Genomic DNA, 11,698 nt, shown 5'->3' with positions numbered 1-11,698 from the left:
AGGAACTGTAACAACTCTTGTAAGAGCTATAACCGGCGCCAGCGGTCCCGCCTCCAGCAGTCCCTGTGCGGGCAGTCTCCAGCCTCCGGCGGCCCCGAGCCACCGCCTGCAGCCTCCGGCGCCTGCAGCCTCCAGCCTCCAGAGGCCCCGAGCCACCTGCAGCTTCATGCAGCCTGTGGCCCCACCTCCAGCGGCCCCGAGCCGCCGCCTGCAGCCTCCAGGTGATGCGGGTCACGTCAAACCAGCCTAGAGTAAGGATGCCCCCCAGAGATGGGAGCGGCAGCCGACAGACCCTGCTGACCATGGACTAAAAACTAAGACTAAAAAACTGTACGTTTATTATTGCTATACCAGCGGCCTCGCCTTCAGTAGCCCCGAGCTGCAGCCTCCGGCAGTTGCGCTGACAGCGGTCCCGAGACACCAGCGGTCCAGCAGTCAGTGGTCCCGACGCCTGCAGCCCCTGGATGCCAGCGGTCCCAAGACGCCAGCATCTCTGAGATGCCAACAGCCCCTAGCTGCCAGCAGCCTCACCGCAAAATGCCTCACCACCCCGAGCCACGAGTGGCCTTGTCCGCAGTGATGGCTTCCTCGGGGTGGCAGCCTTGTCAGAGTGGCATCGTGGGGAGCAGAGTCTGTGTCATCCAGGTTGTCCTCCTTGTCATCGTCGCTGTCATTGTGGCCTCTTTGTCGTCAGAAGCGGCCTCGTCCGGGAAGCGGTCTTGTCCAGAATGGCCTCTTCTTGGGAGCAGCCTTGTCCGGGGAGCAACCTCATCCAGCAGCGGCCTCGTCTTGGGAGTGGCCTCTTCTTGGGAGCGGCTCTGATCATGGAGTGGCCTCATCTGCGGAGCAGCCTCATCTAGAGCAGCCTCGTCTGGAGCAGCCTTCTTGGGAGTGACTTTATTGGGATCATCATCATCGCCTTTTCGTAAGAGATAGCCCTGACCGGTCAGTTTGATTCTTGATGCTTGGCGCGAAATAAAGTTTTGTTTGACCTTCGCTTTGTATCAGTCTCGTTCCTTTGATCACGGACCCTAACACTAAGAATATCTCAATTCAAGTTCTCAACAACCAGATGTGGCTGGCTGCCATACTGGACAGTGTAGTTTTAGCCTACTGGTGAGAATCATTTCCTGCTACTGCTAGTTTTGGGGTTGCTTCACCATCACTCCTTGTTTTACTTTTTAGCTATGACATTACTTGCGTAATTAGTTCCCTGAATTAAAACCTCTCCATTGCAGATACTTGAAGAAGTGTCCGGGGTTTTATATAGCCTGCCTAAAACAGATTTAGTAATGATACTAAAAAGGACTCTCAGAGGGTCAGCCATGGAGGGGAAAAAAAGGAGAGTCAAAAAAAAACCAATACGAAAATATGTATACAACTACAAAAGATTTTGAGTAACTAAAGCAATCCTGAGCTGGAAGAACAAAAGTAGATGAACCATACTTCCTACTTCAAATTATATTACAAAGTTGTAGTAATCAAAATAGTATGGTACTGGCATTAAAAACAGTCCCATAGACCAATGGAACAGAATAGAGAGCCCAGAAATAAACCCACACATGTACAGTCAACTAGTATTTGACGAAGGAGCCAAAAAACTCAATATGGAAAGGAAATCTTATTTGTCACAACATGGATAAACATAGAGGACATTGTGTTCAGTGAAACAAGCTGGGGGGGGGGGGAATTGCATGATCTCACTTATATGTGGAATGTGTAAAAAAGTAAAGCTCATAGTAACAGAGTAGTATGGTGGTTACTATGGGCTAGGGCAGTGGTGGGGGGCAGGGAAATAAGGAGGTGTTGATCAAACTTTCACTCATAAGGTGAATAAGTTCTGGAGATATAATGTACAGCAAGGTGATAACAGATAATAACAATGTATTGTATACTAAAATTTGCTAATAGAGTAGATTTCAATCATTCTCACCACAAAAATAAAGGGAGATGACTATGTGAAGTAATAGATGTGATTGTGATAATCCTTCTACAATGTGTGTGTGTGTGTGTGTGTGTGTGTGTGTATCACATTGTACAGCCTAAATATATATAACTTTCATTTGGTGATCATACCTCAATAAAATGGGAGTGGGTGAAGGATCACAGAAACAAATTAGGTATAATGACCAATGCACATCCGCAGAGAGCAATTTTGGACAGTCAGATTCATAATTATGACTAACAACATTACCAGTCACCTCAGGAAAGGTGCCTCAAATTCTGTCAGCAGACACACTTCATCATTCAACTCCTCCTCCTTTTCTTCCCCTGTTCCATTACTGTAATTCCACGCACACTAAGCAATCCTCTTTACAATGTGGTTTCCTGGGGTGCCTGGGTAGCTTAGTGGGTTAAGCATCTGCTTTCGGCTCAGGTCATGATCCCAGGGTCGTGGGATAGAGCCCTGCATCAGACTCCCTGCTCAGCGAGGATCCTGCTTCTCCCTCTCCCTCTCCTTGCTGCTCCCCCTTCTTGTTCTCTTTCTCTCTGTGTCAAATAAATGAATAAAATCTTAAAAAAAAAAAAAGTGGCTTGTGTAGGTCTGCCTATAAAATAGAAAGCACTAGCTACACAGATTCAAAAACTTGGTCTTTCTCTTTGTGACCTCACTGTGTGCTTACATTAAGGTGTCATCACTGCACAGCATCTTGCTGTACATAGTGGACACTGGCAGGAGTCTGCTTTAGTGCTTTCAGTCAGAAATTTGACCGGCCAGGTTTTAGCTCTTTGTGCTTGAGCCTCTGCCTCCTCCTCCTCTGGGAATGAAGAGACAGATCTATTCAGCTTTTACAGCCATAGAGACTTAAAAGGAACTGTGGTGTCTAATGGTCCAAATCCATATTCTTTTAGAGATTTCATTAGTGAGGTCCACAGGACCAAAAATCATGCTGCAAGTTAGTAGCAGAACAGATATTATGACCCATGTTTTCTGTTTCTTAGAACGGTGTTCTATACTGTGTCACATATGAGATTATGACTTTAGGCCTAGATAAAAAATCTCAGTTGTATTTGTCTAACATTTAGATTTCCCAGAGCAGAAATTCATGTGTTCCTTGCCCTAACAACAAATGACAGTTTATTTGCAATTGAATGTGTGATATGAATTTGGGAAATAAGGTTAGGAGCTGAGATACTGCATTTAATATCATGGACAATGTGCAAAACTGGTAAAAAATCTATTATTCCCTTTCTCTAAGCAAGTGCGATTTAAACTATATTTTGTTGGGTGATACCAAAAAAAAATGGTAATTGGGGACACCTGGTGGCTCAGTCAGTTAAGCAACTGCCTTTAGCTCGGGTCATGGTCCCAGGGTCCTGGGATCAAACCCCACATCAGGCTCCCTGCTCAGTGGGGAGCCTGCCTTTTCCTCTCCCTCTGTCTGCTGCTGTGCCTACTTGTGCTCTCTATCTGTCAAATAAATAAATATAATCTTTTAAAAATGGTAATTAAAAATGGAATAGAATCTATCTTAAATAATAAACTATTTTGTTTAGGTTTGGAAATAACATTTGAAGAGTCAAACCAACATATATGAAAATGTAATAGGATTCATTCATTCATCTATTCACTGGGTGACCATACTAGCCAACGGTCTAGGCAATGAGGAAACAGACAAAATAGTTCAAGTTGAACAAAATAGTTCAAGTTTCTGTCCTTATAGAATGTAGATGCTGGTATAGAAGTCACCTAAGAAACAACTGTCAGATGAAAAGCAATTACAAAAAGTGGTAAATGTGGAGAAGAAATCTGCAAGTTGCCATGATCAAGAATATTGGGCACTTACTTTGCATAGGATAGCTAGGAAAGGCCTCTGTAAGATGATGATCCTTATGCTGTGTCCTAAATTAAAAGACTTTGCCACTCCTTGGGAAGAGAAAGAAGGTAGGTAACTACTGAGGTAATAAGTTTTGAAATCTAATAGTACAAGATAAACTGGAAAAACTTAGAATTTAGGCAATTTCTTTTCATAGTAATGTAAAACCAGCCCTTAATTCAGATTTGATTTAATATCAGATAGGGCTACTAGGCTCAGTTACATGTATGGACAGAAGGAACTGAGCCCATTTATACTTCTGGTGCACATGTGGCTCCCAGAGGCTTCCCATAGAGTGCCTGAAGACTGTGACAGAAAACAAATGATTAAACTAAAATGCCGTGGTTAAGGGCCCTCAAATTAAAGGGAGTATTCCCTCTTAATAGATAACAGAGCATCCCTTTATTCGACCTCAGCTGGGGACATGACCACTGAGTGACAAAGTTTTCACTGCTATGTGCATGTCTGTGAATGACTGTGCAAGTGCCTTGAGTATTGATTTTGTAACTACAAATAAATTTCAGCAAGTAGGCAAATTCATGGGTAGAGAATCCATGAATGGTGAGGGCCAACTGTATGTATATTAAATATGTTAAGTATCAGATTCTATGCCAATCACTTTATGTATATTGCTCTATCTTATCCTCATAGAAATTCTATGAGAGAAGCACCATTTCTGTAATAGTGTGCAAATTGAGATTAATTTCCAAAGTCACATAATTTGTAAGCAATGGAGCTAAGACTCTTACCCTGGGCTATCTGAATGCAAAGCCCATGTTCTTAACCATTATACTGAATTTTCCTCATAAATATGAAGCTTCCCATGAGTTTTTTGCATGGGTGGATGTCAGTGAATGAAGGCCATGTTCTTTATTTCCAAATGGTCACTTCTTTAAAAGATGAGTATAACCTATTACTGACCAATCCTGTCAGTTCTATCGCACTATCTTTTCACTTAACCTCCATGCCTTAAAACACTCACAAACCATAGGAATAGTTGGCAAGATGTTCAGCTCAGATACATAAGTCTGAACTGTTTAGTAGAGACGGTGATCAATGCTAAGAAAATCTTTTGTAATTGAGGCATAGGCTCCAAAGTTCAAATCCACATAGTGTTTGAGGTGGTGGAACTGGATATCCCACCACCACTGAGCCACAATATCAATTTTAACATGATGGGGAATGTGAAATTATGTTTTCAAAATATCAGAAACACATTATTGTATAGGTCATCACTTACTGAAATCTTGTTTAATGATTGAATGAAAACACAATTGATGAGACACTAATTTCTGTGTATAATGGTATTAGATAAGCAATGAATATTTCCAAAGCTTGGACAAACTTTATTCCTTTTCCAAGTAAACACTATGAGAATCTATATACTCCATCATTGACTACCTTCCAAAGTTTCCTCCTACTGTCTTTTTGGTAAGTGTTCTGTTTTTAAATATATTCTGCAATGAGTATTAGTTTCATGACTGAACACCAAGCTTATTAAACTAAGTACTTGAAATATTGGTCTCCAGCAACTCAGAACTTCTGATTATTTTGTGTTGTTCTATATCAATTATATTGCATGTCAGTCCCCTCAAGTATATTACATGTCAGACCATAATAATATTTAGAAATATAAATGAGAACAGTGACTATCCCCATCCCTCTCTCCTTTTCTCATGAGGGTGTGGTGTTCATTGTTTATTGCTTAGAGGAATTTGCCAAGAACAATGGCTACTCGAGCCACTAGCATTTATTCCAGCTGCATCTTGAATTGATTAAAAATGATTTCTCCATGCAAAGATTATTTTCAACTTGAGCCAAAGGATGACTTGGATTAAGGGATATAATCGGATTGTCAGAGAAACAGTGATATGGAAATTGAGAATGAAAGGATGGCTGTGCTTGTTTTCTCAGTTACAACATGAATGCATCACTATTTAGGTTTGACTGATCCAAATATCCAATTTCTGACTTAAATAGACAGATATAACTTTTTTATTCATTAGATTTTAATACTTATGGAAAATATGAATACATAAACTGGTGATAAAAATTGGGCTATCTAGTTGGTAAAGACCAGACTCTACTTTGTTTTCAGTTTGTAATTGATACTCAAGTAAGAAATGTTCTGCTGGGTACAAGTAGTAATATTCTGGAATAATTCAGAAAAATTATTAACAGTTAAAAAATGTCCTAATTCTGAGGAATTGAGGTAGGAGAGTGAGTTGGCATATTTGAAATAGTTGGTAATTCCAGGCAGTGGGCAAGTTTCAATAAAATAAAAACATCCCAACTAAAGTACATGAGGGATAGATAGGCTTCAGTGATATTTATATGCAGGAAAAGAGATACCTTAAAGGTTTTCCTAACTAGTCAAAATGGTTGGAAAGTAAATGAATTTCAGTGCCAATGCATGGATGAACTGGCAGAACACCAAGAAAAAACTCAAAAGTAGGTATATTGGCAATTGTGTGTTTTCACCAGCAAAACAAAACTAGAAAATTTCTTGTTCCTCATGAGTACCTTCCACCAAAAACATTCCTTCCTGAAAAGTCTAGTTAATCTGAGGGATTCTGCAAGGAAGGCAGAAAGATTTTGTCCAAAGGATAGGTAATGTGGAGGAAATATGAAATTGCAATCAATTATTGAATAACAGTCGGCTAGAGCTGTAATAAAGAGGAGGGGATTTGTTTAATGAAACATTTACAAATTTGTCTTATACCATACTCAATGACTCTTTCATGTTTCTAAATTTACAAAGATAAACTCAAAATGGATGAAAGACCTCAATGGGAGACAGGAATCCCTCAAAATCCTAGAGGAGGTCATAGGCAGTAACCTTTTCAACATCGTCGACAGCAACTTCTTTCAAGACAGGTCTCTGAAGGCAAAGGAAACAAAAGCGAAAATGAACTTTTGGAATTTCATCAAGATAAAAAGGCTTCTACACAGCAAAGGAAACAGTCAACAAAACAAAGAGGTAACCCACAGAATGGGAGAAGATATTTACCAATGACTCTACAGACAAAGGGCTGATATCCAAGATCTATAAAGAACTCCTCAAATAAAATAAAATAAAATTAAATTAAAAAAAAAAAGAACTCCTCAAACTCAGCACCTAAAAAAACCAAATAATCAAGTCCAAAAATGGGCAGAAGACATGAAGAGACACTTCCCCAAAGAAGACATACAAATGGCTAACAGACATATGAAAAAATGCTTATTATCATTAACCATCAGGAAAATTCTAATCAAAACCACATTGAGATACCACCTTACAGCAGTTAGAATGGCAAAAATTAACAAGGAAGAAACAACAAACATTGGAAAGGATTGGAAAAAGATGAACCCTCTTACACTGTTGCTGGGAATGCAAGTTGGTACAGCCACTTTGGAAAACAGTGTAGAGATTCCTCAAAAAATTAAAAATAGAGCTACCCTATGACCTGGCAATTACATTACTGGCTTTTTGCCAAAGATACAGATGTAGTGAAAAGAAGGGCAATGTATGCCCTAAGGTTCATAGCAGCAATGTCCACAATAGTCAAATTGTGGAAAGAGCCCAGATGCCCTTCAGCAGATGAATGGATTAAAAAGGATGTGGTCTATATATACAATGGAATACTACTCAGCCATCAGAAAGGATGACTACCCAACTTTTGCATTAACATGGATGGGACTGGAGAGATTACGCTGATTGAAATAAGTCAAGCAGAGAAAGTCAGTCATTATACAGTTTCACTTATTGTGAAACATAAGAAATAGCTCGGAGAATATCAGGAGAAGGAAGGGAAAATGAAGGGGGGAAATTGGTGGGGGAGATGAACCTGAGACTATGGACTCTGAGAAACAAACTGAGGGTTTTAGAGGGGAGGGGGGAGGGGGATGGGTATTAAGGAGAGGCATGTATTGCCTCCAGCACTGGGTGTTATATGTAAACAATGAATCTTGGAGCATTACATAAAAAAAAAAAAATAAGGACAAAAAATGGTGACTAACATAACATAATAAAAAAAGTAATAAAAAATTTAAAAATAAAAATAAAAATCAACTGATGTTCTATGGGGGAAAATTAAATAAATAAATATACATCATCACTTAATACATATGCACTAGTGTTATAGGTGTGGCTTTTCTCTCACTAATGTCATGCAGCAAGAAGGCAGGTTTGATATATATTTATGTATTATCCACTCTAACTCTCTTCTTTGAGGCAGAGGGACAGACCATTCTGACATCCTGGAAAGAGTGTTTTCAACCAGACAAGAACAGAGCAGTTTTAAAAATATGAGGCACTTTTTTTTTCTATTTAAATTAATATTTTCATTGTTGTCTCATAATATGTATGAGTATTTCTTAAAGGAGTTTAAGGTGTGGATTCACTTTTCATAATCAATATTGTTTCAATTATTATATTTTATAGAACTGTCTACATGAATCTTCAAATAAATTTATGTGAAGTACTTAGTATATTCCAGATACAGTATAAGAACTGAATAAGCTTTGGCAAACTACAGTTTATATATTTCATAAGAATAGCTATTGAGATCTTCACTTGCTAGTCAGGAAATGACAATATTAATCACTGAAAAATTAAATATTTGTTAAAAAGAAGAAAAACTGGGGCACCTGGGTGGCTCAGTGACATAAGCCTCTGCCTTCCGCTCAGGTCATGATCTCGGGGTCCTGGGATCGAGCCCCACGTCAGGCTCTCTGCTCAGCAGGGAAGCGTCTTCCCTCTTTCTCTCTGCCTGCCTCTCTGCCTACTTCTGATCTCTATCAAATAAATAAAATAAAAATCTTAAAAAAAAAGAAGAAGAATTAAGTGTTTTTCAATTTTGTGATAATACTGCTACCAATTTTATTTTGTTCTTAGTTGATCATTACTGAAGTCTCTACTTGGCCAGCTCATCTCAACTTCACAAAGAGTTTTGATTTTAGCCTTAATATTTGAAATACATTCCTGCAGGGTTTGATCATGTATTGTACATACTTTCCTGCCCTTTTATCTCTAAAACCTACAGCAGTAAATTCTTAGACTCCCTGAAGAGGAAGAGGCAAAACTTTGTCTGCTTTACCCACCATGTTTTAGCTCCAAATATGTGACATACTGAACTTGGTACTGAAGATGTCCATGAAAGCTTTAGTCTAATCAAGGAAATAAACACAGCTGGGTATTTGCAGCACAGCTGCTGATAGAATGTGTGTGTGCTGAGTGCCATGAAAGCACAAAGGAAATATCCAACTGTGCCTGGGTTAGAAGAGGGGATTGGTTTAGTGGCCGAGGAATGCTTGAACTTAACATGGGAACTGAATAGAACTTGGGTAGGGAGACAATGGCTGGAGCATCTTGCAGGGAAAGGGAAAAGCTATGCAAAATTATGTGCCATCATGAATAATGTGAAGAGGAGTAAGAAGAGATGAGGCCAAGCTGGGACTTCATCTTATAGCTCATTGAAAGATAGACATTGAAAGATTTCGTGTTGCAGTAGGAAGGGCAAGTTGTGAGAAAGAGGAATGAAAACAGAGGAACTAGTTAGAAGCAGAGCCCAGTGATTGATAAGGTCCCAAGGATAACACGTATTTGAATTTATTTATTAAGATTTACAAAGTACTTACGAGTCAAGCCCTGGTCAAAGCATTTTATAAATATTAACTCATCCCCTGTAACACAACATCCCTGTGAGGTAAGTACAGTAATTTTTATCCCACTTGTTCTTAAAGTTTTTATTTTAATTCCAGTTAGTTAAAACACAATGTAATACCAGTTTTAGGTGTACACTACAGTGATTCAACACTTCCATACAATACCTGGTGCTCATCACAACAATGCCCTCCTTAATCCCAATCACCTATTTCAGCTATCTCCCCCACCTCCTCTCCAGTAACTATCAGTTTGTTCCCTACTGTTTGTTTCTTGGTTTGTCTCTCTCTCCCTCTCTCTTTTTCCTTTTGCTTATTTGTTTTGTTTCTTAAATTTCACATCTGAGTGAAATCATGTGGTATTTGTCTTTCTCTGACTTATTTTGCTTAGCATAATACAGTCTAACTCCATCCATATTGTTGCAAATGGCAAGATATCATTCTTTTTTTATAGCTGAGTAATATTCCATTATATATACATACGTGTGTGTGTGTGTGTGTGTGTGTGTGTGTGTATGTATGTGTATGTGTTTTTTCCGGCGAGATAAACACAACACCAGGCAAAGTGGATGCAAGGCAAGATTTATTAAAAACACTCTCCGGTGAAGTTTCAGGGCTCAGGAGAAGGGGAGTCAGGAAAGTTGCGCTGGGAGGAGGTGGACACCCTCGGGTGAGGTTCCTCGACTCTGGAAAGCAGAGTGGCGGAAGTCGCGCCGAAGGCAGGGAGGAGGGGGCTTTTAAGGGATCTGGAGGGGAGAGCTCAGGGGTGTTTTGGCAAGTTTCCCTTATTTGGATATTTCACTTGCTCGTCGGGATCCCATTGGTCCACTGGAGCCTGGGGCGGGAGGGTCTCAGATTCCTGCTTGGGCCTTTGTTCTCCTGTCTGAGCTCAGGTCTTGTGGCGGGAACTTTCGCCATCTTAAGTAGCCCTTTCTGCCAGCCCAACATATACCACAATTTTATCCATTCATCAATCAATGGACACATGGGCTATTTCCATAACATGGCTATTGTAGATAATGCTGCTGTAAACATCAGAACACATGTATCATTTTGAATTAGTATTTTGTATTCTTTGTATCATCCTGCTCTTTTGACGGAGGAGACCAAGGCAATTCTTAACCAAGGTTAAGAATTTTGTTCAAGGTGACACAACTAATAAACAGTAAAGCCAGGATTTGAACCCCGGCAATTTGGCACCAGCATCCTTACTCTTAACCAGTAGACCACAATCTTTTTTTATATTCTGGAGAAGGGGTTTATTCCATGACATAGGTAACTAGGTGGATGGTAGTAGCATCATTGCAAAGACACAGATGGAGGAACAGATTATTATTATTATTATTATTATTATTTTGGACAAAGTGTAGAGCTAATGAATTCAGACTTCTATATGTTGAGTTTGAGATCCTTCTCTCCAAAAACTTCCTCAGGCCTGAACCACAACATGTAATTGTTGATTCTAGTCAATTGTTTCTAGAGCCCTAGAAACTAGAATAGAATCAAAGTCAATGCTAGTCTGAAAGCTTCTTGGGGAGTTGGTGGTTTCTGTAAAATAAAAGTAGTGGCATACTCCTGCTACCCACTACCTTACTCGCCCTAAATAAGACCCCAATAAGATGCAAATCACTGAGAGCTGGATGACAGTATATTTTTATTAAAAGTCATTTCCTCCTCTTTCTCCTTAAATCCCATTGCAAAGATAAAAGACTTTTCACATTTTATTGAGCACATTTTGTGCAACAATCACAGCCCAAAGTTCACTAAATTAGGTTCATTGTAACAAAAATTTCAAATGATAATTATCTAGATTTTGGTTTAACCCATTTAAGACAAGGCAATGAAAATAATGCCTGTCTAAGAAAACTAAACTCAGCCCAAACCCACACATAAACTTCCACTGCTGTCAGCTAGAATTATCCTGAAATACTTAAAAGACATAAGACAGGTCTATGACACATCATTGTGCCAGGGCTTTTTGTCTGTTGCTTATTTTTAGTTTTATTTTTTCCTACTTGTGAAGGTTTAAAAATGGGTGCAAGATAAAACGAATTTTTGAAGCAGATTTCAAATCTTTGGTGGATTCAATTCTTTAATCTTCTAGCCTCAGGGGAGAGGGAAACATTTCTCAACAAATAGGTAAGTCTTGACACACTGTCCTGTCATGCAACTAGGAAATGGGACTGAGAAAGCCAAGTTGTTTTATATTTGAATAAGCTTTCTTTCATGAGCAGTCA

The sequence above is a fragment of the Mustela erminea genome, chromosome 5, assembly GCF_009829155.1.
Source record: "Mustela erminea isolate mMusErm1 chromosome 5, mMusErm1.Pri, whole genome shotgun sequence".
Taxonomy (NCBI): Eukaryota; Metazoa; Chordata; class Mammalia; order Carnivora; family Mustelidae; genus Mustela; species Mustela erminea.
Note: the sequence above shows the minus strand (reverse complement) of the source record.